This window comes from Diadema setosum, chromosome 7 (assembly GCF_964275005.1).
Source record: "Diadema setosum chromosome 7, eeDiaSeto1, whole genome shotgun sequence".
Taxonomy (NCBI): domain Eukaryota; kingdom Metazoa; phylum Echinodermata; class Echinoidea; order Diadematoida; family Diadematidae; genus Diadema; species Diadema setosum.
In genome coordinates, this window is record NC_092691.1 from 11,814,733 (window position 1) to 11,842,297 (window position 27,565).

The window sequence follows — 27,565 nt, forward strand, 5'->3', positions numbered from 1 at the left end:
GCAGGCAGCTTCGTTGCGGTAGGACGTGAGCGTGAGTCACCCGTCCAGGCCCTCCTCGCGGTTGCAGCTTAAACGTCTGACTGCCTGACTCAGGAAGGTGTTCGCTTTGATAGAGAGTGACAGAGATCACCAACTGCGCATGCGTGTGAAAGAAAAAAAAGATAGTCACTGTGTTTGTATGAACATTGAGGAAAGGAGAAAGGAAAGAAAGAGGGAGAGATGATGGCTGTCAAGCAGGGACTATCACTGAGAAGAGAAAACAGCAGCGTCTAAACATCGCAGGGAAAGCTTGACTAGTAAAAAGTGAGAAAGATGGAAGGAGAGAAGAAGAGGGAAGGAGAGAGGGAAGACATTCTTTTGTTGTTAGGACAACTGACATACACGGCTCCATTTGATGATTATATACTTGAACACACCAAACATCATATCACATGTTTTACTCAAACGGCCGATGTTATGAAGTTCGAAACGTGACGGCTTTAGTTATGATAACACCAGCTCGAATAGTTTTCCCCTATTTCCTCAATGGAACAGGTCTCAAATGCGTTAAGTGAAATTCTTTTCCATGTTCAAGTCAAGTATCAGGGTGTGGAATAGGGTTCCCATTTAGGCTATACGCATTCCTCATAATATTTTTCATTTAACAAACGTATCTTTGCCAACTCAGATGTATGAATTAATGTTTTACATTTCCTGCAAACTCCTGGCTCAATGATAACAGGTGAAAGCGACAAAAGAAGAAGCATAAACCATGAATCAACTTCTATTTAGAGCAAGATATCAGAATAATCACCATGTCACTATCCTAGAAAAGCAATATTTTATAAAAAGGAATGAACGGCCATGAGGCCAAGCATAATATATGTTCCCCAATTTAGTTTTAATTGTGAGGTAATTTTTAAGGACTGATAGGTATATAAGCATTTTGTTCCTAGATCAAAAATCACTGGGATTATATCTTTGGATAATGAAGATGATGATAGTGACAAATTTATAGTAATAAGAAGAAGCGAAATACTGATTATGATAATAGCATGAATACTTTTGATAACAACATGATGAAGCATATGAGCTTCAAAAATACCAAAATTTTTGTAAGTATTTTATCAATATGATATGCATACAGTTGTATAACGTTATGATGCAGTGGGACACATAGCCCCTACTTGCTTTAATATTTGACAGTGTTGACACACATGCATGCCATGACGAATTCAAACTTCACAATGTCATATAATCATACGCTCACGTTAAACATGACTGCTCATGTTCTACAGCATTTTCCAACGAAAATGAACCTTGACTGGTTCGTGTGACTTGGCGAAATGAGTCTTACCCCCCCCCCCCCCATAATAATATATCCTTCTCTACGGCCCTCCCCGAACTTTGTTTCATCGCATTGCTCTCATGAAACCATGTCTGCACATTTTATCGATCTTTGATAGAAATCACTAGTCTTACTCATAAGTGCTCGTTTTCTTGTCGTTGTTTAGGAAAGGAATGAAAACCCAGCGAATTTGGTACAGTAGTCACAATCTTGTGTGTAAATTTAGGGATGACAACATCTTGACAAGAGATCCCTAAAAATCTCCCAACCCATCACTCAGTGAATCGATCGATCAATATCGGCACGTCTTCCGTTCGTGTAGGAGTAGCTAAACTTCCAGTCACTATGACGAATTTGCGTCTCAAAACAAAAACAAAAACAGCTGAATAAAGAAAAAAGAAAAGCAGGGCTTGTAATGACCTTCTCTGAACCTGTCACCACAGCTGCACAACACTCAGTGAGGTTCCCACCAAACTGCCTAATGACACGGCTTCAAATTTCTGCAATTTCTGGACATCTACATGTAGTTGCCAGCCCCTATTTGCACCGGACTAGTTTCTCAGTGTGAGAAACTTTTGTACTAGTTAATGACTAAATTGAAAGGGGCAGAGGGGGGGGGGGGGGGGGGGCAGAATGGGTGTCAGAATGTTTCTTTTGTCTTCTGTTTCTACCGACCCCCCCCCCCTCCTTATACATTTGGAACCTTATGATATATAAGTATTGGTAACTGAGATTGCTATAACCACTCATATGTAACCCTGAACATGATACATGCGCGTTTTTGAGGACGGTTTGATTTTGCTACAACACGCATTTCCCATAGACACTCGTCCTCGAGGGGTTAAGTGAATGATTTTTTTCTTAATATATCATAATATAAATGTTTTAGTTACCATAAAAATGGAACTGTCGTTTTGTTATATATGAACTATTTTGCTTTGTCTTTGGATATTTGCAACGTGCGAGACGAATGTTAAATTCTGTGAGCGATTGTAAGCTGCAATCCACAGAATGAAGTCAGAAAAGCTTCCTATAATTACCATGTGAAGTCAGAGTATTAACTCTGCCATGATGCCTACATGATCAAATGAAAATCCTGTCCAAATGAAATCGGCCGATCGATGTCTGGTCGATGTCTAGTCACAAGAGCAAGATTTCAGAAGAGAGGGCTCAACATACATATTTTGAGACATCAAGATCTGGGTATCATGTCTTCATATTCAGCATTAAAGAGCTGAAGTTATGGTCTAAGAAATAAAAATGTGTTTGATGATGTTTGTTGTTACAAAAAAAAAATATAAAAAAAAAACAAACCACCACATGACAATCAAGTTTGTGTTTTAAGGGTCCATGCAATCCAGATGTACGCTGAACTATATATTGCTACCTTTTGGTCTGTACATAACCAAATCACTAAAATGATACTTTAATAATAACATAATGATATATTTTACACAATTTTTCTTATTTTTTCTGCACCATGATAAGCCCCACCTCTAAAGAAAAGAAAAATATTTGCACAATCTTTATTCACATTCCGGCTGTGAAATCATCATAAATTTTGAGCCGAACAACACTGTCTTACAATTAATTGCTCTCCCTACCTTCTCTTACTCACAAGAGCATCACATGTTATCTCCTAAGCAAATGCGTATGACAAATTTTTGACGTAGCAATGAATGGTAAAGGTACATTACTGCGCCTATTGTTAAGCTCAAGTGTTACAGGAGGATGATGTCATAGCTGTGGTATAATCATTATAAATGAAGATGATCGGGGAAGAGGTTGGGCTTACCAAGGTGTAGGAGAAATCAAGAAAGACTGCTTAAATATATATGATGTATATTTCTACGAAGTATTTATTGATTCGGTTAAGTACAGACAAAAAAAAAAAAAAAAAAAAAAAAACATCAATGGAGATCAACATACATTTTGATTGCAGGGACTTTTTCATGCGGTAACTTTCATCATGGGACACCGCCGTGTACGTGTAATGTATCATTGGAAACTTGACAGTCCTTATATGACGCGATTTTACGTCATTCAATAATTTGCGACCATGATAACAGATCGACTTTTCACAAAGATAATATCCTCCGTGACTGGCTCTTGACGAGCAGTGATCATGTCGCCTCAAAGTAGAGATGTTCATCAAATTTTCGTCCCACACCAAATTTCTCACTGGCTGGCTAACTTTTCATACCGAGATCATAAACTTTTGCCCAGATAAAATGTTCGATATGGAAATTATCATTTCTTTACCAAACCGTGAGAACCTAGCTAGAGGATATGAAAATTCAATTTCCTTTCGTTTACTGTAAAATTACTTTTAGATGACGTTGTTTGATAACAATTCTTCTTCGATAACTTTCGAAAGAAGGTGAAAGACAAAAGTCAATTTGATTTTAAGGTTTGCAGACAGACGTCAGTGAATAAGATGAGATGGAGCGGGATTTTGCTAAGCCTTGCTACCTTTTTTAAGTATTTAACTTTAGGTTACCCAATCTAAATGAGATTTTACAGAGACTACTAATGTGTTAAGTTTGTTGTTAAGTATAATAACGTCCAATCAAGGATTTAATCTTACCTTACCTGTTTTCCTCTTTTTCCTTTACTGTGTTTTGTTTTTTTCTCTCTATCTTTCTCTTTACAAGAGAGGTTGCTTGTGTTTGTTTGTCCGTCTGTTTGTTTGTTTGTTTGTTCATATGTATAGGTCTGTAAGTGTTGTACACCGATATATTATGTCTAGCTAATTGCTTTTTGTTGTTATTTAGTCTTTTTGTCCACGAGGAGACTGCAAAATACGACCTTAGCTTTTTAGCATGTCTCCTCCATTTCCTGCAACTTTAGTTTCAATTCAATTTTCATTGTTTACTTTGCTTTTGTGATGCCTAGTATTGTCAACTTCACGTATTTTTCTTTGTTACTACATTGCATTGATGTTGTGTTATTTTGTGTATGAAAATGTTGTTGGAAATGAAATAAATGAAATGAAATGAATGAAATGAAATGAAATGAAGCTGTGCAATGAATACGACAAAAGACAAGCTGATGTACAACACGATAGCAACAACAACATGAACAATGGAGAGATTCAGCACGCTCTAATCACGCATTCTTTACGTTTAATACCAATGCCAACTTTCAACTCGGCAATCCTTTCCAAAATTATCAGAATTGAAAGTGAAGTGTAAGTAAAGGATTTTTAAGAAATGAAAAGAGGCCTCCAAGACATACCTTATAACACTATTGTACAAAGAGAGAGAGGTGTTCCAGAAAAACAGCTGGAAACAATTACCTTTCGACTTATTGGTCTCAAACTTTTGGATAACGTAGAAGAAGAATCGTTGTTCCTTCATAAAACATGAACAACTCTAGACTGAAACATGGTTGACCCATATTACCTATTTTGTATCGTAACGTAAAATCAGCGCCTGCGACTTTTTCTTGGTTTTGTGATGCACGGTCGCATAATAGATAGATGGATGGACGGATATTTAGATACACATAATTTTTATATTATTATCTATTTATCTAGCTATCTACCCATATTTATGTTGTGTTTCCACCTTTAATATTTTCCTATTACGGTGATTTTTTATCTTACTCTGTCTGTTTTTTGCTTCTTCTTTTTTTTTTCTCTCTCTTTGTACTTAGTGAACACAATGGATAGCGAGGAAGTGAAAATTTACTAGTAACATAACTCATATCCCGGCACCTTCTACCTTGACATCACGTCATAAACCACCAATACCATAACCACTTCGGAGTGATCCAGCGGTGATATGCACCACATGTCAGTTTAAAGGAGCAGCATCTCTCTGTATATTTGTAAAGACTGGCATCAACCAACCGTAAACATTATATTGTATACCCAACCATTCTTTAACAAAGCCAAACACGTTGTAAAAATTCTTGAAATGATACGTCTGTTTCGTTAGCATCTCTCGATTTCTAAGTAGCAGCCCAGTTTAGCAAAGGAGGACAAAATTTTGTGATATTTGTCACAAGAGAGGCTAAGACATATAGATCATAAAAATGAATCTTATAGTCTTTAGAAACTGGTTAAGTTGCACATTTAGGTCAGTTAATTTATCTAAAGATCACGATGCTTCAATCCACTGAAGTTCGGATATCTACATTGAATTAAAAAAGGGGGAAAACACATTAAATTCGTTGTCTTTATTTTATGCGTTTCTAAAGTGGAATCGTGTCAGGAGTTGTTTTGCTATTGCATTTCATCAGACTTCCCGTTCATTTTCTTTAAGTATAGCTTGACTGGTTTATGCCTCATCATTGTTGTTTTTATTGTTTGCATCAATCAAGTATAATTCCAGTTGAAAGGGCTCAATTTTTCGCAGACTTAATGGAAACCTGTCATACCATATATCTCATCTGCAGACAAAATGAACTAAAACTAGACTATGCAAAATGAAACAAAATGGTGGCATCCACAGACGTCATTTTTTACTCTGAGTGGTTCTCATTAAAAACCCGTTCAAACCGTGTTTAATCCTTCAGCAACTATTTTCTCCAAGGCTGCCTGTTTTCTGGTAAACTGGAGAAATAAATAAGATTTTGTTACCTTTTCATAGTGAGAGGGAATATTTCAACTGCGCTCGACAGTCCCAGTTCACTGCATATTTGTGTCATGATTATACGCTTTAGGTGATCATTTAAGATGAATAAAAATGAATATAAAGTTTCTATTTATCTGTATTATAATATTGTGTGTATAAGATTGCGTGTGTATGTGTGTGTGTGAAGAAATGTGATGTTTAAGGGTGAAAAATACATGCAGATTGATAATACAAATGAAGACATGATCATGATAACAATTATTATGTAACATAATGTGACATGAGATTTACAATTGAGGAATGCGCACCCGAAGAGCGTAATCATGTTAATCCCGATATTACTATGGGGTGGCTGCCCTGGGGATAGTATCAGGACACAAGTCATTAGACTCGCAAAAGTACAGAGAAAGCCTCGAGAGTTGCGAGTCGCTTTTTACTGCGCGTCGTCACTCATAAAGTCTCATGGAGAGTTATGAGCCGTCTGTGTTTCTTTAATACCGGAAGCCTCTAAAATGCGTCTCGAATTAAAGGGATGGTATAGTTTTGGTTGAGATGGGTAAATCTAATTCTAACTTTCTTTTTTTTTGCGAGATGATTAAAAAAACACTTATGAGATATCAAAACATACAATAAAATGAAGAGGAAATATAGTATTTTGATGAAAATTGGTTTTGAAACGGCTGAGATATCCAAAACAAAGGTAAAAGAAAGTGGTCTTAATTAACGAAAGGTGGGTCCCATGTTTTATTAAGATATCTTTTTTTTTTATCTCAGTCATTAAAAAAAAAACAATTTTCACCAAATAAACTTTAAATTCCTCTCAGAATTGCATGTTCTTTAATGTTTTATAAGAGGTTTCTCTGTATCTCACAGAAAACTGGAAAAGTTGGAAACCTGAAACCCTTTCTCAACCTAACCATCCCCATCTCTTTAAAGCACAAAACTGATCTTGTGAAGTCAGTGATATATCTCTCCTCTTTCATTAATAATTTCAAAATAATTTCAATTTACGACAACATTAGAATAATAATTACAATTCCACTTATGTTATCCTTTCTACGGTGTTCTATGTTTAAAGACTGTCGATGGGAAAATCCCGTGTCAGCCGCAAGACTGACCACCGACTCGTTTCTTTTTTGGAGTCTAAGGACATCGTGCCGGACTGATTTCTTTCTTGCAAATTTTAAGTTTATTTCATTTATTCATTTCATTCCCAACATATAATTATGCAATTGCAATAATACATTTGAATACACATAGGGGGCCTAAATTAAAACAAAAGTACACATAACTACACAGAAATATACATAATACATAAAATCACTAAAATAATGTAAACAAGGAAAGTGTAACGTATATCTTGTCGGTGATCGCATGTTTATGTTTTGCTTTTAGCGCCACGGTAACAGATAGCAGGTAGATCAGGGAGGTGTGCATGAGGCATGGGGAGAACACTTAAGTTGTGGCTGACGCTTCCTGCACGTGTGTATTATATCCACAGGGAGAAGTGACTCACAATATAAAGGCGATCCCCACGACCTTGAGATATTTAAAGAACCAAATGAGAGACACGAAATTATGAGAGTTGACCATTTCTGCAGATTCTTCAAAAGAGGGCAGCTTTCTAATCTACCAAGATTTCAGGCGTTAATATGGACTGCATTAAGTGTCCTGCATGAGGTATTAACAATACCCTGTCTCTCCTTTTCTGTTTCATCCGTTATCATCTTTCCAACTCCTTCCATCTCTCCATCTCTGCTTCTCTCACCCTCACTCTTCCTCAAGGAATGTGGCTAATATTCATCAACGGAAGCTGGCGACGACAACTTCCTTCAAGGTGTATCTATAGACTCGAAAATGATTCAGTGAAGGTTGGTGGGTGAATCTTCACACGGTCCTATGTGACCATCCTTTCGATCTACCTGTCACATTCTAAATCAAAGCCCGCTCTCTCTCTCGGGTTAAAGGTACTAGCCCACATTTGCAAACCAACGAAAATCAAAACTGCATAAAACAGGTCCAATATGACTTCAAGTACAAGTTATAACAGTAACATACCTCACCTGTTGCTCTTTGTCTATACCATTCGATAAAAGAGAGAAAATCATCGTTTTAAAATCAATTTTCAAACCGGGTCAACCCGACCCAAAATCGAATTACGAGCGCGGGCTAGCTACGCACATTAACTTACACATGTATCGCATGCATGTAGTACGTGCGTGGACCGGAGCTAGCGAGCGTCTTTATACGCATGCATACGGTGCATTTTCATTTATTTTTATGAAAGTAATGGACTAAATGGAACGAAATTTTGCACAGGTGTTACTACAATCATACCTAAACTCCATGCTAACTATGAGACCAATTGCTGCAGGTTTACAAATGTGGGCCAATAACTTTAAAGTAAGACAGGTTTATAATGATTTAAGCATTCTCTCATTTCCCATCACTGTTATACTATATAATGCAGAAAAACAACTAGTAATGATGAAGAAGAACGAAGTAAATAAACAGAATGTGAAATACAGACTGACAGATGATCTAGTAAATGAAGAAGAACTGAATGATCCAATAAAATATTAAAAGAGATTGGTCTAGTGTGAACCCCATTACGCGTTATCACCCTAGCACAGCTCTATCTGTGGTCAACCAACTAAACAAAAAACAAACAAAACAGAACAAAACAAACAAACAAACAAAAACAGTGAATGAGATGAGTTGAGAGAGGCCCTTGCTGAGACAGAAAAAGGAAAGATCTGAGTATGATAATTGCTGGTTGCTCGTGCCTTATATTGCCCACCTTTCTGGCGGTAATTAATTACGGTGCCAGTCTGTGAGTGCGCTTGTCCCCAGTATAGACCGATAACATGGATAAAGCACGCTTTCAATGATGTCCCAAATAGCTACTTGTAAACTTCTACTCGTTTTCTAGTTTTTCAAGTGTAATATCCCATCACTAAGTATACTTTTGTATCACATCTATGAGTTTAAGATACAACCCAAACTTATCACATTTTAAAGGTCCATGGTGTATCCATGGCGCAGTGAAGGTGTTCACTATGGCATGACATTGTGTAAAATGAATATGCGCAGTGAAAGCGTTCACTATCTTACATGCTGTATGTGTAAAATAGATATGGGTATGGTGTAATTATTAGACCAAAACCGTCCTACTGACCAGTCAATAAAATTTTGCCATATTTCGTTCGTAAAGTCAAATTTAAAGCAGTATGCCATGATTATGTGGTATAAGAAACAAAGTTGCAATTATGCGACTTTTTAAAGGTGGAAGTATGTAATCAGCCAAGAGTCGACCAAATCAATGTTGATTTGTTGTTGTTGTTGTTGTTGTTGTTGTTCTTGTTGTTGTCGTTGTTGTTTGTGTGTTGTGTCTGTGTGTGTTCGTGCGTGTGCGTGTGTGTGTGTGTGTATGTGTGTGTGTGTGATATTCTTGTGAAAAAAATAGCAAGGTTGTGAGTCGATGGCATTATAACTTTCAAATTTGCTTACGACCGATATTTTGTCTTGGAAACATGCTAAAAATTCAGAAGTCCTAGCCTTCTTCGATAATATAATGTCCCATTTGATGAATCTGGCAGTGTGGGTTTTGTTTCACTCTGTTCTTTGAGTGGGATCATCTTGGATTGATCGAATACCATCAAACACTGCATACTTTGGTGACATTAAAGTCATCATGGAAACTTTCCCTATAAGTTTTCTATGCGATCTGCCTACCAGTCCTACCAGTGATCTAGAAGATTTAGCTTTAATCAACCAGTATAGACCGAATCAGTATTTCTTGCGATGTTATTTCAACAGCAGCTGATCTTCAATGTCATGAATGTGACAAAATGACAAGAGTTAAAACTGGTTCTGTCGGTATTATGATCTACTTCCTGATTGTCTCATGATTCTTGTGCGAAAGGTCATGTCATATCATTGTTTCATTTGCATGGTCTAAAATTACATATTCTCTGAGACTCTAACAGGGCGAAATAAAGCATTATATTTTTCTCATACTCACACTTAGGAGGGACAGATTAAGCTTCAATTGCAGCATGCAATTTTACAGTTTGACACTGCCCCACTTTTTGGTGTGGGCGTTTTGTCAAAAAAAAATAATAATGATAAGGGTATAAGTTAAAGATAGCTGTGGTTGCCATGGTTCCAGGATTACCTGGAACAATAGAGCAAAGAGTCCTCGACTTAAATTATTGTTTCCTTGTAGAGAGAGTGAAAAGGGGGAGTCGGGACTCGACGAGGAGATAAGGTAGTTTAGTAATTGATGCATATCCTCTGTAACACCAGCATTTACAACACACACACACATACGCACACACACACACACACACACACACGCACACACACACACACACACACACACACACACACACACACACACTGCATCCAGGGACAGATCCAGGAATTCTGTAAAGGGGGGGGGGGCAAGTAATATTTCTGGTGTCACTTCCGGGTTTCATTTCATTTTTTTTCTTTTGTTTTCTTTTGTTTTTAACAAAAAATAAAAATAAAGGGGGCGTGCGCGGTTGCGCCCCCCTCTGGATCCGCCACTGCTGCATCTACTTCATCAAATACGGGATACTTCAGGCCCGTTCATCTTCTTCAGACAACAACTTAGACAAAGAAATGAAGAAACGAAAGAGATCCGAGATGATTGCGTTCACACTTAGCAACAGCAGCAGTAACCATAACAACAACAACAATAACAAATTTCAACGACTGTATAACATTGTTGCCCAAGTATACACACTTACACACACACACAATCGTGTCGGTTTTCTCTTGTTTGTTTGTCTGTTTGCTTGTTCTTGTTGTTGTTGTTGTTTTTTTTTTTATCATTTCTTTCTGCGGGCATTCAGATGGACCGGAATACACCCAACAGTATTTTTGGATTTCGATCCCGCAATATTTCATAGCAGTAACTATATGTTCACTGACCTTAACATTTCCACTCTTCATCTCACCCCACCACCCGTTTATTTTGAGGATGTGCAACCCCCCCCCCCCAAAAAAAAAAAAAAACCAAAACAAACAAGCAAACAAACAAACAAACAACAAAACAACAGAAATAAACAAAAACAAAAACAAAAATGTGAAATATTTTTTCATCATTTTCCAAATTCTGTATAGGTCTGTTCTACCGTAAGTGTGCACGGATCGTATCATTTCAGTTAATGTTAAATGCAAAAGCTCCCTTTTGAGGATAGTCCCTTCCACATTCTCCCCCTACAGACCTCCACTTGCTCTGTACACAGTGAATTAAACAGCACACACGGAACAAGAGGTGACAGATACTATGATTTCGTCATTCAACTTTACCTGAATATGTATTGTCTTTACTGTCTGATTGAAAATTTCCAAAAGTTTCACAAAAAGTGTCCATTAGATCGTTGAAATTTGATTCTAAATAATATTATGCAAAGGCTATTATATCACTCATGTAAAGTTTCTTGCCAATATACAGAGCACGAAAATGGTGTAGTTTTACTAGCTAGCTACGAACAGCGGGATGCGGTGCAATGACTTGCTAGCTAGCGTGATATAGTACTTTTGGGAATCCACTATCTGTACGCAATCGTGATCGTGTGATCGATATCTAAATTTCTCCCATTAGAATGTACGCATTGCGCGTAGCAGCGATTCTAGAGCAGCGACAGTGGCTTGCTAGCTAGCGCGGTGCCGACGGACGGCATTACAGAACATGCAAATCTGTGGTGCGATGGCGTGTGTGTGTAGTGTGATCAATGCAGTTCAGCTCAATTGACAAAGTGACTGCTTCAAGTAACGGAGGAATTTTGTAAATTAATTGCAGCAGAAGTACAACATACCAGGTACGGTTTAGGAATAAACTAAAACCGATTTTGAAGATGATCTGGGTAACGAAGCCGCTTTGGGCCTACTTCTAGTCCTGAACCTCCTCGATCTTTCGGAGTTCTGCACGCTGTAGTGTAGCTCGTGTGTAGGAATCAACAACGGTTTAATACACGGTGGCCTATACATACAGCACAGCGGTGTTGTTCGCCACGCACTGCTGCTGCACTGCCACGGCCTAGATTTAATTCTAAGCCTGCACATTTCCAAAAGGGAACCTTGTCATTGCTCTAGTAAAATGCTCGAGAGGGATATAAAACAAATATCGACTGCTTTCTTTCGGACCATGGGTAAACTATTATTTTGCCCTCGGTGATTTCTCAACAGTGCCATGTCCCCCGACTTCGTCTCAGGACATAGCACTGTTGAGAAATCACCTCGGTGCAAATAGTTTTACCATCTCCCTCTGTAACAGTCGATATTTGTATACTAGTACCCCGGCTCTGTTCATACCTCCATTCAATCGGTCACTTATGGGATTGAAAACATTCAAAATATACCACAAGAAGACGAGTGCGCACTACATATTGCAATTCTAAGTAGGGACTATGCTAAGCGCCACCATCTACCCATCCATCTTCATAGACTCAGTGCACTTTTTTGATTGAAAAAAAAATTCAAATATTCCACCTGCAGGGTGCACCAGCTCTTTTAATTTGAATTGTAAAATATGCACAAGCTCCGTCGTGTGTGTGTGTGTGGGGGGGGGGGATACTCATTTCCACCCCCCCTCCCCCGTTCCGTCGCTTCGCTCTTTCAAACACATCCTCCATGTTTGCCCCCACCCTCCCACCACCCCCATCCTGAAAACGGATTGATTGCTCCTGGACCACTGGGTTCACACGTCCACATCGATTTATATCAACTGGAGGGAAATACTTTCCAACCCCGATATCTTTGCAAAACAAATCGTATATCATACCTACAGTGTGATTTCTTTCACGATTTTTTGCAGGCCGAACCTGTCTAAAGTGTGATGTTTTGATCGCGATGAAAGTGATCGTGATATAAGTGTCGATCGATTCCTGGATCGCGATCAAAACATCGGAGTTATGTGTGAATGGACATTTTGATCGCGAATGATATGGATATTTTCCCCTCCAACTTGACAGACATGTACTGTGAGAATCTGCTTCATTTGTCCAATACGCAAAATATTCTGAGGGTGAAGTTCCCTTCAATATGATTGTGTTCCGAAATCCACTCAACATAGTGAAATACCATCGGGGCAACATACCTAGTGTTTTCACTGTGTCTTCACTGCGTGTGTGTCTATCTGTCTGTCCATGTGTATCTGTGTGTGTGTCTGTCTGTGTGTGTGCTTGAAATTGTTTTGATGATTTTGCATATTCTAAGAGTGGGCAATTGTGTGCCGAGTGTTTAGAAATCTCAGACTTGCAAGCGACTTCAGAGTCATCGATGCCTGGCCAGTCCTTCTGTAGAAACCGCAGTGAATCACTCCAACCTAATTGACGTGTTCTTGGCACGTCTTGGAAATCTTAATTCAACGTTAAGTCTCTCTCATCCTTGCTCCCCCCCCCCCTTTTTTTTTCTCTCTCTCTCTCTCCCTCCTCCCTGAGATAAAATGTCACCCTCGCGAAAGGAGGACTATTTCCATGTGATTCCAACTTAGTGTGTCACGCTTGGCGTCACAATAACATGACCCAATTCATCTATCTTTGCACAGGTATATTGGTAATACGCCCATGATATCCGTGCCAAAGCACATTATGTATATGTATGTACATAGTGAAAGAAATTAGACTTGAGGCGGACGTTGCTCTCTAAAGGAACAATCTCTCGCACTATACATTAGATATATATATATATATATATATATATATATATATATATATATATATATATATATATATATATGTGTGTGTGTGTGTGTGTGTGTGTGTGTGTGTGTGTGTGTGTGTCTTTGTGTATGTATGTGTGTGTACGTATAATAAAATCTGTATCCATTTATTTGTCTATTCATTAACCCATTTATTTAGCTACAAATAAAGATTTTGTTGGATGTATAGGACCATCAATAACGTGTCAAAAGTTAATGAAAGAAAACACTTCTGTATTGTTCGATTTTAAGAAAAGAAAACGCACATGCTGTATGTGGACACATTTTATTACTTTTACTCTGTTGCAAATTACGTTTTTTAATCATGTGGTCAATCACGATGGCTTATACAGTTCACAGTCCAATCTAATCTAAACTATTTGCTCAGTTTCGCACACCTCAATACTCCGACTTTATTCTGTCATCGGGAAAGTTTCTAATATTAACAAGCTTAATGCATTACAATGGACTAAGTTCTCAAGTTATATAAGAAAAACCATCAATAATAATTTGACTTTAAAAGTATACGGACGGATATAATTATATGCTAAAAGCATTCCATAGTATTGCGCCACTAAGTCTGAAAGGGGATTTTATTCCTTTTACCCTGATGGCAAGACATCGCCCACTCTTGAGACGTCAGCCAAGAAATGATCCATCGATAGTGATAATTCTTATCCGTTCATCGCCAAGATAGGCCTCCTCAGGCACGCTGTGCACGCTTTTCTATGAATATAAGATTTCAATTAGTCCACATTAATCACTTTACCCCCACTCTTTCTTGGTGGAGGCAATGGAATAGACTTCATGTAAAGAGCTGATATTTCATAAGGGAAATAGGTGTATTACTTACTATATTTAACCACGCCTACGTTTCACGTAATACGCTATTTACATTCCACATCGGGACGAATAAAGCGTTGTAATTTTCTAAACTGTACCTAAAAGTCGGCCGAAGGATGTTGTCTGTAGGGCGTCTAAGGAAGAAGGGAGGATGAGGAAAGGACGAATTTATACCTGACACCTTGTATCAATGTAAGCGTCCATTCTAGGAAGAGATCGCAGCTGATAGGGTAGGACATGATAATGAGCTTCCCCTTCCGTCAAAAAAAAAAAAAGGTCAAAATTTTCGAATAAAGGATAACTACTGCTCCCATGTCTCCTCTGACAGTCTGAAGAAAACATGGAGTGCGTTATGACATCGAATTGTCAAACTATTTCAGTATGGATATCTTGTCACAATAGAGAGATATATGCATCCTATTAAAGAACTTTATTCCAGCAAGACACCGCTTTGTTCGCATGGAAGTAGGTCTGAATGTGCGTGTACCTTTTGTTGATTTTTATGTTTTCAAAATTAACGGAAAAATAAAGAAGTAAATGACCCAGTTTGATCACTTGGCTACGCAACGTATCACTGGCCAGTTGTTTATTGCACAATACCAATCTTAATACACTTTCTTGCCGGTTTGTGTCTGTCGTTCAGACACTGCGAAATTGTTATACATATATATGGAGGAAAGGGAATACAAACGACATTAACCCTAAAGGGGCCGGGCTTTTTTGGCTATGCTCAGGCCGGGGGGGGGGGGGGGGGGGGGCGGATTCCGCCCCCCCCCCCCTGAGATCTCGGCCATCGGTGGCGCGATCGCGATGAAATTTTGCACGCGTGAGACCTGCGTCATAATCTACAAGATTGTGTCATAAGATTTTTTGAAACAATCAATTTCTAATTTTAATTAATTAATTATGCAAATTAAGCTCAAGATCATATTTTAGCCTAATTAAAAGCATTGAGAGTCTAATTTTTGGTCTGTAAATCTGTTGCAGCATATTCAACGATTGTACATCACAAAAACTTCCAAAATTCATTTCAATTCTTATGTATTTTATTGTTTTCAGAATTTCTTATGTATTTCTTTGTTTTTCAACTTTTGTTTTTTCTTTGTTTTTTCATTGGAAATTGTCACTGACCACTTTTCTACCATAATTAGCACAAAACTAATCAATGAAAGTGATTAATTGTAAAAATAATCAGGTTTTTATGACTTTCACGACAGAGCACTGTTTTCCATAGGAAATGTACACAAAATCACAAAATTGTGCCCGTTTTGGGGCGACATTCCGTTACAAAAATGGGCGTGGCTTCGCAAAAGTACGCGCGGACGTCGCAAATTTGGTCTCAAAAGTTGCGCGAGACTTGAACAAACAAAGTAAAGAAGCCTCGCGACGAGGCCTTCTCGCGTAACAGAATTATAGCGCGAAACGTCGAGGGGGGGGGGCGGATTCCGCCCCCCCGGCCCTTTTAGGGTTAAGCCTTGTGAGGGCGCTTTATATGCACCTAGCTTTTTAATGAAAGACATTTGGCTTACCTCTGTCAGAAAGCAAGGGGAATGATATTACCCTGAACGGATGCAAGTAACCAGTTGAGAGAATATGCATATTTCATAAAATTCTGTGGAATGCTTTTCATTTTGTTTTCTTTGTCGTCTTCCATGTCTTACGTCACGAACTATTTTTCTCATCCAACGATGGCTGCCCCAATGTTTTAGAAATTCATAGCTTTTAAACAGACTGTCCAATTTTCCTCAATCTTTGCTGATACGTTCTACTGATGTTGCTGAATTCACTCAATACACGTGTTTTATTTTGCATTTCATCCCCCTTTAATCAACTGCATTGAACTAGATCGTGAAATTAAGAACAGCAGAAAATAGACTGACACGCGCATGTCACCAGGAGTAAGCGGGAGTGAAAGATGCACTAACTTTATAAGAAGTACGTACGTGGGCCCCAAGGGGATAACGATTACTTGCCAAGTAAGACATTGACACTAAGAATGCAGTGTTCAATCTCTTTAGAGCAAGCCTACTATTTGCAATTTAAAGAATTCATCTGTTCGGTTGTAGATATCATCATTCTATTCTTGTCCTCATTTTTTGCACAAACTCTGCAAATTATGTATAGTAATAGAGATACACAATCCATCGTTAAAATGTTACTTTGTTCTCACTGTCTTCCTAGAGAGTTAACATAAAGACCTTCAGATCTTATCTCAATTCTTTTTTCACTATTATTAGAAATAAACCTTGTAAATATGTAATATACATTATCAAGGCTAGATAGGGTGTTTTGTACGGCTATGTTCAATGATTTTGCTTCATTGGTGCTTACGTGCATGCAAGATAGCGAACATTATCAAGAACTTTGAGATAGATGGTGAGAGTTTGTATACTACTGTAACAGAGGACAAGTGCTACAAGCAAATTTCCATCGTATTGTATTTGGAGCTATGTCATGCCAAAACATGTTAATTTACTTGTACTTGTATTAATAATTCTATGATACCTTATAAGACACAATGACAGTCACTAGTCTGGTGTGGCCAGAAGAATATGCAAATATGCAGGGGCGGATCCAGGAATTATGTAAAGGGGGGGGGGGGGGCGCAACCAATATTTCTGGTGGCACTTTCGGGTTTCATTTCGTTTTTTCTTTTTATTTCTTTTGTTTTTAACGAAAAATAAAGGAGGCGTGCGCCGATTGCGTCCCCTCTGGATCCGCCACTGATATGTGTGATACATTTTGCGATAACAAAAACTATTTTTCGTCTGAATATTTGGATACGCCAAAAAAACAACAACAACAAACAAAACAAACAAGCTAACAAACAAACAAACAAACAGAAAAAAATAGAACCATGATTCTGCCTACTACAGCTGTGATATCATTCTGTCAATCATTGCTTAATTACTAATTATGATTCCAAAGAGATTTAAATGCACCTTCCAATACACGGATCATACCTTGTATATTTCCCTGCAATGTCTTTGTTAAACATGTCATAACAACATGAAAACAAACAGTTACGCTCAGTGTAGGGAAAGGTATACTCCATTGTCTTTTGTTAACCATAGAAATGTTTTAGCAATGCTTGAGAGATGACGTCACAGGCTGAATCTTGATATCGGATTTCTCTTGGATTTTTTTTTTTGGGGGGGGGGGCAGCCAAGCATTCAGAAAAAAATTACAAAAGTGTTTTAGAATATGAGGTGGGACGCCTCACCTCCCTGGCAGAATAAGCAACACGTATTTTCATATTCATTTGGCCACTGTGATGTTGAGGATATCACGAATCGCGCCGCCATGCGACTATATTATAGCTCTTCTAAGTATTACTGTAGTATGTTCCCAATAATTTGATGTAGGTACAAGGCAGTATAACACTATTTAAGCAAATTTTTGGGTATTTGCATAATTACCGAGTGTCTCTTAAGATGAAATGTTTTGTTTTGTTTTGTTTTATTTTGGCTCAAGGAAGATATATGCCAAATAAATCAAATAAGGTTTTGTTGTATAGCAAACCTACGATTTACAAACAAACTCCTTTCAGACAATCTTACTCAATCTTGCCGATGTCCTTCGATAGAGCCCGCCCGCTTTAGTCGGTGATTCCATCGGCAGTAGCTTGAGTTGACGAATTGCGCACATACACACACGTACGCACACACACACACACGTACGCACACACGCACGCACACACCGATAGAATTCTATTCAATCAAGGTCGTCATTGGATATAGCGTGTACTGCAGTGATTATGATCCTACAATGTGCCATGTAACATGAATTTGAAGTGCGCCCTCATGTATGCCCAACAAAAATTCGCCAGACCTTGATTTTTTAGATAAGGGCAGATTCTGAAAGAGCAGACTGTACGCTTAAAATGATGTTTAACTCAATTCAAATGGACTCTCCTAACCTATCAAAATGAAGGCAAGAAAGCGCACACTCTGGAAAAGTGTGAACTGAGAAAAGAGGCTCTGAAGTATAAAGTTTATTCAAGCGCTTAATCCTTACCAAGCCGTGGTAGCTGTGCGATGAATGGGTCCCCTCAACCCCTCCCCCCCCCCCAAAAAAAAGGATGCAAATCACCATACTAACAATAATGAAGGGATTATCGGATTAAGCTGATATTGCGCATGCTCTATCAACACATTTTGTCCATGATTGATACAAACTTTCAAAGCAGTAGCATCATCTTTCAGAAAGTTGAAAGTGAAGAGTGTGTAAAGGATTTTTAACAAATGAAAAGGGACCTCTAGGACATACCTAATCGCACTATTCTACAAAAATGTGTTCTAGAAAAACTGCTGAAAACACAATTTTGTATTCATTGTAGGAGTCCAAATTTTAGAATGATGTATGAAAAACTCGAGATCAACTAGGTTAACCCGTTTCACCTATTTTGAGACCTCACGTAAAATCAGGGCGTGCCACTTTTTGCTTGTTTGGTGATGCACGGTCCACACACACACACACACATATAGTATATATATTATACATATATGTATATATATATATATATATATATATATATATATATATATATATATATACATATATCAATATATATATCTCAATATACATATTTATACAGGATTTTGATGTGTAGAGAAATGGTTATGATAAATATTACTTTCAATCCCTCTTTTCTTCAGTTTTCACCGTTATTAATCTTGTCTCATTCACGTTTTCATTTACACTTATATCACTATGTCCACTTTTGAAATTACACAATATACTGGTACTACTACTGCTGCTCTACTACTAGTAGTATTACTTATACAAAATAATAATAGCAATAACAATAATCACGAAACTCGATGTTTTGCAACACATATAATAATATAATGCAATAGTTTGCTATTTCTGCTCTCGTCTACACTTCTACAACCAATGACGATTAAGTAACCACCAAATAGATATTAGATGATGTTTAAAGACGATTATTTCTGGAATTACTCACCTTAAAGATACTCCAACCCACGCGAGTCCATTTATCGGGGCCAATACCAGTCTAAACACTAATCTTTTTATTCGATAGATTCATATGTTTCATTGTTTTGCTGTACTTGCAAGTCGTATTTGTAACTCTGTGCTTCGTCTTGAACTTTAAAAACATTGTTTACCATCTACAGATGAAACGAGAACCAGCAGCTTTCATTATTATAGTACTTCGAAATAATTCTAAAATGGAAGTTAGGGATAGAAACAACCAATGTAGAAATTAATGTTTATCAATAAAATCAATGCCAGGTATTGTTAAATATATAATATTTAAAAAAAAAATGTGAACAATAGTATGATAATAGAATTGTTTTTATTATGAACCGTCTACAGTTATGGTTTATTGAGAAAAAATATTTATAGCTTCTTGTATTCTAAGCTCTATCGCAAAATGTTCATAATTTATGATAGTATGTTTTGCGACACGACTGAACTACACATAAGCATCAAATGTGATAACTCGAACATATTTTAGATTACTGCTCTCAATGGAAACAATACCTTTAATGATGTCCTTTTGCCCGCAAATGACCCTCGGCGAAGGAAGTCACGGAAAACAAAACAAAACAAAACAAAACAAAACGACTTCAACAAGAGACAAGTGAACAAAGCAGGACAACACCATGCATGGACGAATGACAGATGCCTCCTATCATCCCACATTCATAAAAGGAGCCTCTAACAACTGCGAGGTTGGAGACATATTTACGGGGACGCCCTACAAAATCAAATCAGTGAATAAAGAGGTTCAAGTACAGCGAATTCCTGGAATTGTTCAAAGTCGCATGTCCCCCAAGCTTTACTATCCTTCCCTATTTCTCCCTCACTCCTCCTCCTCCTTCCTCCACCGCTCTCTCTGTGTTTTTGTTGGTGCTATGATAAAATTTGATAAAATGGTTTATGGAGGGGGGGGGGGGGATGAACATGAGGGTTTCGATAATGCGATGCAATTCCGTTCTTGAACCAAACAAAATGCCCTCGTGGTATGATTAAGGTTTTTAGCGAGACCTTCGCCGGAGAACATGAAGACATAACTGTCTAGTATATGACTGTTGGTTTGTTTGCCAATCATTTATGCGGGTCTCCACCTGTGTCAAAATCAGATTTAGTTCCTTGTTACGATGACATTGTGCGTGTCTGCTGTCTGCATGTGCATATTTGTGTGTGTGTGTCTCTCTCTATGTCTGTATGGTTTTTGTGTGTCTCTTTCTCTTACGGAGGAAGGCAAAATAAATAAATAAATAAATAACTGGCCCTGAAGGACTGTGTGCTGATATAACCATTTTTTCTTTTCACTAATTATTCCCCACAGGAACAAATTTTACAACCATTATCAATGCATGTTCTTACCATGGAGGTGGAAAGAGCACGAGACATTTCATTTCATTTCATTTCATTCATTTCATTTTACCACGGATAAAAAAAAAGCCCAATCAGCAAATGCTGTTTTTCAATGGGGCCCCAGTGAATCAATGTACATAATCATATTGACATGATAAAGAATGATTTAAATAAAAACAAACAAAACATCAACATTTTTTGCACTACATCCACAAAGTAAGGTTTAACATAACAATTTTCATAACACAAAATAATGTACACAATAATCACAGAGTGTATATAGATATAACAAAATATAAATATATGAATACTAAATCATGAATATAAACTTATATCTGAAAATGAGATTAAATTGATTAAAAGGCATCAGTCCTTCAATCCAGACAACCCTCTTGTTTTAAGAGTTTTGCCAAAAATTTATAGAAGTTAGCAATCGGTATGTTCAAAGAGTGAGTAAGGCTCTATTACATCGCATATTAACGTCTATCACCCCCCAGACGTGCCTCATCACGGTCAGTGGGGATTTCGGCGGCGATCCACCGGGGGACTGCTGGGTCATTTGCTTGCGCTACATCGGTTAGGACGACTGCGGACTACTTCAGTGCCCCCTGCCTTTTAAAAATAGTATTCATTTACGGCCCCACATAAATCACAAATTTATGATCAATAATGGCACGACACATCGATGCGATCTGACGCTTAACTCGCAGATAACCCGAGAATGACCTGGCTTTAGTTTTGCATGACGAGAGGTCACGACTCACAATATTGCCAGGATTTTGGTGTGTAGAGTAATGGTTATGATAAATAATACTTTCAATCCCTCTTTTCTTCAGTTTTTCACTGTTATTAATCTTGTCTCATCATTTTTTCATTAACACTTATATCACTATTTCTACTTCTAAAACAACAACACAAAATACTGCTCCTACTACTACTACTGCTATACTTTCTATACTTATACAAAATGATTATAGCAATAACAATAATCACGAAACTCGATGTTTTGCAACACATAATAATATAATGCAATAGCTTGCTATTTCTGCTCTCGTCAACGCTTCTACTATTAAAAAACAAACAAACTATGATTTTATTTATCATCACTCCAAGTTTGTTGCTATTGACTATCATTCCAAAGTTATCAGGATAGTTATTGGCAACCATCATACTTCTTTAACAATGTCGAATACCCTTGTAATAGCAAACTTTCTAATTCATCAACGGGTTTAAGAACACGGCCTCGAGTGAAAGGAATTAAAACACCGAAAGTTTAATAATATAGTAGTACCTCTTTGGCATTCTTCGTTCGTAGGATAGTGGAAGGCAGACCTTCTCTAGAGTTAATGAAACTGAACATGGATTGGCGAAATTGTATCCAGATGACGTGATGTATACCTACAGTCATCCCAGTGATTTCCCCAAAGTTCCCGTTAAAAGATCTCACTCATTTCGGCTTTAATAAACACGAGCCCCTTTATCCTAATAGTATATACTTACACAGGGACTCCGCCAAAAATGCACCCCATGGACAGGCCATATCGCCCTCTAGAGACGAAAATTGGTAATGCCTTGGGTGCGCCTAGCGCAACCAGCATAGAACGCACATTTTTTCGTATGTTTTCATGTTCATCTTGAAATGCTGCCAAGTGCGTAATATGCCTTCGTTTCTTAATGTAGTTCGACAGGATGAATCAAATTGAGATAAAATGGCATCACTATTCCAACAAGGGAAGGATTGGCGATCTCGTTTTCCAAGGTTACCCACTTTCACTCAAGGTAGCATTTTGCGTTTCTTTGTTGTTGTTTTTTTTTTCTCCCGCCAGCCCACTTCGTATCTATAAGTCGTGTCAGCACATTTGCAGCCTAGAGTATGGTGGATGTTACTTGCCAAGAGGTCGGCAAACAACAGAGTTATGGGCTATTTATAGTCTAGTGGGATTTGGAGAAAATATGACTGTTAGAGGCATTTTTTAGTAAAAGTTGGGAACCGGTCTATTTTGTATAATTCGAGTACGCTGAATCCAAAAATTCCGGTTCCCAAGCGGAATTTTGAGTCTAAGAGCATCTAATTTGCATAAACAAAATGGCCGCCAATCCATCGCTTTTTAAGGTATTTCGATGATCTAATTTTCATGAAATCTCCGTAGACATGCAGAAATAGTAATAATTTTAGAAATTAAGGTGCGGAGACAATAGCTAGGTCGTTATTGTTCATAACTATCACTTATTATATGCAAATTAAGAAGTGAAATATGCAAATTAGGAGTTGCCGCTGATACAGCAATGCATTACCGCATATGTATAGTAGCCCTACCTATACTTATTCACTTCTGTTTTTTAATAATTTTAACAAGTTATCGGGCAAACAAAAAGTACGTGGTGTCGTCAGAGTCCAATCAAGTCCTGCAATCAATCAATTCATAAGAGTTGAATGACACTTATGCAAATATCTATACAAATTGGTATACAAGAGGATACATAACTGGCAGGGTTCTAGATTCTACAACGCATCGCCGCAATAACATAAATTTATATGAATCTGAATCATAATTCTGATGATAGTTATCATTGTGTCACGACCGGTTCACGATTCCTAGTCTGATAAAGAGATACAAGAACCAACTTCAAGTATTAAAATAAAACACGCATCTCATTTGCATAATAGATTATGCAATTTTTTTCCATTTTCTCAACATATTTTCCCCTAAAACAAAGTTTTGCTATCAAAATGTACCTTGGCGTAGTGGAATGTAATATGCTATCGGTCAAACAAAGTGTACATGGTGTCATCAGAGTCGGAGGAAAATTAAGCACTGGAATCAACCAATTCAGAAAAAAATATAACAATAAATTTGCAATTACGTATGCAAATTGGTATGCAAGAGGCTATACTACGACAGGCTTCGAGATTCCCCAACACATTGCCGCGATATAGGAATCTCAATCATTATAGTGATCATATCAAGACCTAAATTGATGATTCTTTTGTGACAAAGAGATACAAGAAAAAACAGCTATTAGAAATGCCCTAATAATCTAATTTGCATAATGAATTATACAAATAGTTGGCCATGTCTATGAATATATTCCCTAAAACAAAGTCTTGCTATCAAAATGTACCTGGCGTACTGAAATACAGCTAAGTTATCGGGCAAACAAGTTGCACATCATAGTGTCGTCAGAGTCCGAGGTAAATCAAGTACTGGAATCAATCAATAAAGAAGAACTGAATAACTTACGGAAATATGTTTGCAAATTGGTATTCAAGAGGCCGTAGACCAGGCAGGTTTCAAGATTCTTCAACGCATGCCGCAATATGTGAATATGTTTCATAACAGATTACATCAAGGCCTGTTAATTATTCCTGGTGTGATTAAGAGATACAAAAATTAACTGCAACTACTAACCAACACACCTTTATTGTCTCATTCGCATAATGAATTATGCAAATATTTACCCATTTTCTGTCCATATTTACCAAAAAACAAGTTTTTGCTATCTTAGTTATCGGGCAATCACATCACTATACATTACCCTATAGATTAGTGCAAAGTCACTTCCATCCTTCCCTGTACTTTGTCGTTTTCATTGGATAAATTGGTTTATAATTATTTTCAATCTGCAGTTTCAATCTGCAAGTCTGGCAACTTTCATAAATCTCGTCTGCGAACATAATTTATGGCTTTTTTATCTCTTCACCCATTCTTCAGGGTCAAAAAAAAAAAAAAAAAAAATCCTGGTATCTCCGGACAGTGTCGGAAACAGAAAATAAGGATGACTTTGTAATTCTTCAGTCATCAACACCTTTATATTTTGGCTGTCGAAGAAACATAATCTGAGTCGAAAAGTCTATTTCTCAATCGAGCTTAATTGATCTATACATTCATGCAAGGTTTGCATCATCACACTGTTGCTAACATGCACACGCTGCTGAACATCGTAGGCCTGATTTGTGACATTTGCATCGAAACGTTCTGCATTGCTTTCGCATGCAAATGAAATCATCTCAAGGCAACTTTGCAGGATTGGAGCTAGATACATCAGTTGTACAGGCTGTAGGCCAGATCAAAACGTTCCCACTCATTATCTAAAGGTGAAGAAAGATCAGGTCTGGCACAGTGAGCAGGTTTTCTTCTTTCTTTCTTTTTTATACAGGAGTATTGTCGTTGATCTGCTTCGGCGAGCGTTCAGTTTACTTTTGTCGGTAAAATGGCGGAACATAATTTTTGTGCCAAACGAGCTTGTGTGATGCATCTTTTGAATAGAATATAAGTTTATTCTTATAAAGACGACTGATAACAACCATGTCTTGGAATCCTTTAGTTTTCTTCTCGTACAAGCAGCATCCTTGATGATTGTGAGTCCTTGATCACTTGCTTTACTAAGAGTGCTACTGTCAGTATCAGTCTGACTGAAAAAACACAACTCCAGCATCTACGGAAGAAAGGTCTCTTTGAGGTAGCTATCGGATCGATGTTATCTCTCCAGGGAACAAAAGTAACTTCATGTTCGCAAGGTGGTGGAAAGCCCAGGTCCTCCATAAAAAAGATCAATATCTTAATTCTTGGGCAGAAATTCAAGTGACAACATGGATATTCAAAAATATACTTGATAAAGCATATAATGAGAGGCGAAATGGCGACCATTTACGTCTGATACGATGTGGAATCTTTTGTATGTAACATGGTTCCTAATGAGTATTCAGTATTCATTAGTTTTTACAAACCACTGGTCCTTAAAGCTAGAGGCCTATTTGCTAAGAATGTCATTTCTATGATCTGAATCACACCTCGTGAGATATATCAGAAGTCAGACACACAAGGGAATGTGGCGTCGTCCAGTTAAGAATAAATTGAAATGCATCAATACCTAGTGGTTATCACTGGCGGTATGTTATCCACGCATATTGAAAACAAAATAAAAAAAGGACCAGGAAGGTGTAAACCCCTTATTTCGCAGATTGCACTGGCCGAGGCAATTTCAGAGTTCAAACTGTCTTGAAGTTGACTAAGTTACATTCTTTGAACAGATGTAGAAGGATCAAATCTAGGTAGATGTATGCCACACGTCTTTTTTTTTTCATTTCCTCTCCCTCACTGCTATTGTAACATCGTTATTTAAGATTATCATGACAAGGCGCGGTCAGAGTGGCAAAAGATCGCAAAGTTTAAGATCGTGAAGTCTTCGCGATCTTTTGTTGTCCGGTCACACTGGCAAGAGACCGAGAAGATTGGCGGGGATGGCATTATATAATGAAATATCCCTGTAGTGGGAAGTTTCGCGGAAAGTTTGCAGTCACACGCACTTGAAAAACTTTAAGATCTTAAAGATTGCGATCTTAAACTTTTCGATATTTTGCCAGTCTGACCGCGTTTTTTGAGATCTTGGAGATCGCGATCTTAAACTTTTTGATCTTTTGCCAGTGTGTGATCGCGGCTATTCTACAAGCTTAATTTCCCAATGGATCCTTCTCCAGTCTTTAAAAAAAATATATGATTTCATCTAACGGACTTACAACATATTTTGTTTATTCATTGGGACATCAGTAATGCTTGTTGTGATATTAAAGATGTTTTTCTTCGACTTGCAAGAAAAAAAAACGCCTCAAGAGAAAATACTATAAAACCACCTATCCCATTTCAACCTATAGACGAATGCTTGCTATGTATAATCATATGTTATCATATATGAGAGTACCATGCTCTGGCTAACTGGGAAATAGAATTTCTGTGCTGATGCTACAGATTTGCATATTGGAACAATACAATAATGGATGTTGCATATGAACACGATGGCATTGATCGATGACATTTTTCCACCCCCTCCATAAAAAGTTGAGTCATGATCCGCGTAGAGAGAGTTTTCATGAATTCGTTTGCGATTATCGATGTACTACGCAATATTGCGGCTATTTTAAATGTATTATGCAAATTAGATGTAAAAGTTCATTTGCTTGAATAAGACCCTTTTTGTTTGTTTTGTTTTTTTGTTTTGTTTTTGTCTTCTTGCCCTAGCGCAATCAATTTTGGTTAAGAATCGGGTTCCTAACTTGAATTCTAAAAAAAAAAAATAAATAAAAAAAAAAAAAAATAAAAATCCGAAAGGACCTTTTTACAGGATTTGAAAAATAAAATCCCACCAGGGTATATAGGCTATTGAATTAACTGCATGCACAAATTAAAAACTCATGAAGCATACATTATGATGTGCATATCAATTACAATATTTGCAATTTATTTTGATACCACTGAGAAGGGATTCTGGTATTTATCTAACCCTTAAAACCTGAAAGTCTACATATCTAATGTTTTTAAATTCCTTCTCACAAAAAAATGTAAAAATTACTATTTAGTGTTAATAATTATATATTCATCTGCATATTTCAGTCCTAATTTGCATAATTTTGAAAGAAATATAGGCCTACTATTTACCACCTGAAAAACGTTTATCCTTCAAGGTGGTAATTCCATTCTATGTACAAAGATTTCAAATCATTTTTTCCAGCTCATTTGCAAAAAACAAAAAACAAAATCTAGAAAATGCTTGTCTGAAATTGACAATTTCTGTGGCTGGGCAGCCATTTTGTTTATGCAAATTAGATGGTCAAGATTGGTGAATTTTGCTTGGGAACTGGAGTTTTCCTCACCCTCAAAACCTGAAAGTCTACATATTTAGTGTTTAACTTGCCATTCAAGAAAAAATTGTAACAATTAATCTTCCAGTGTTATTATA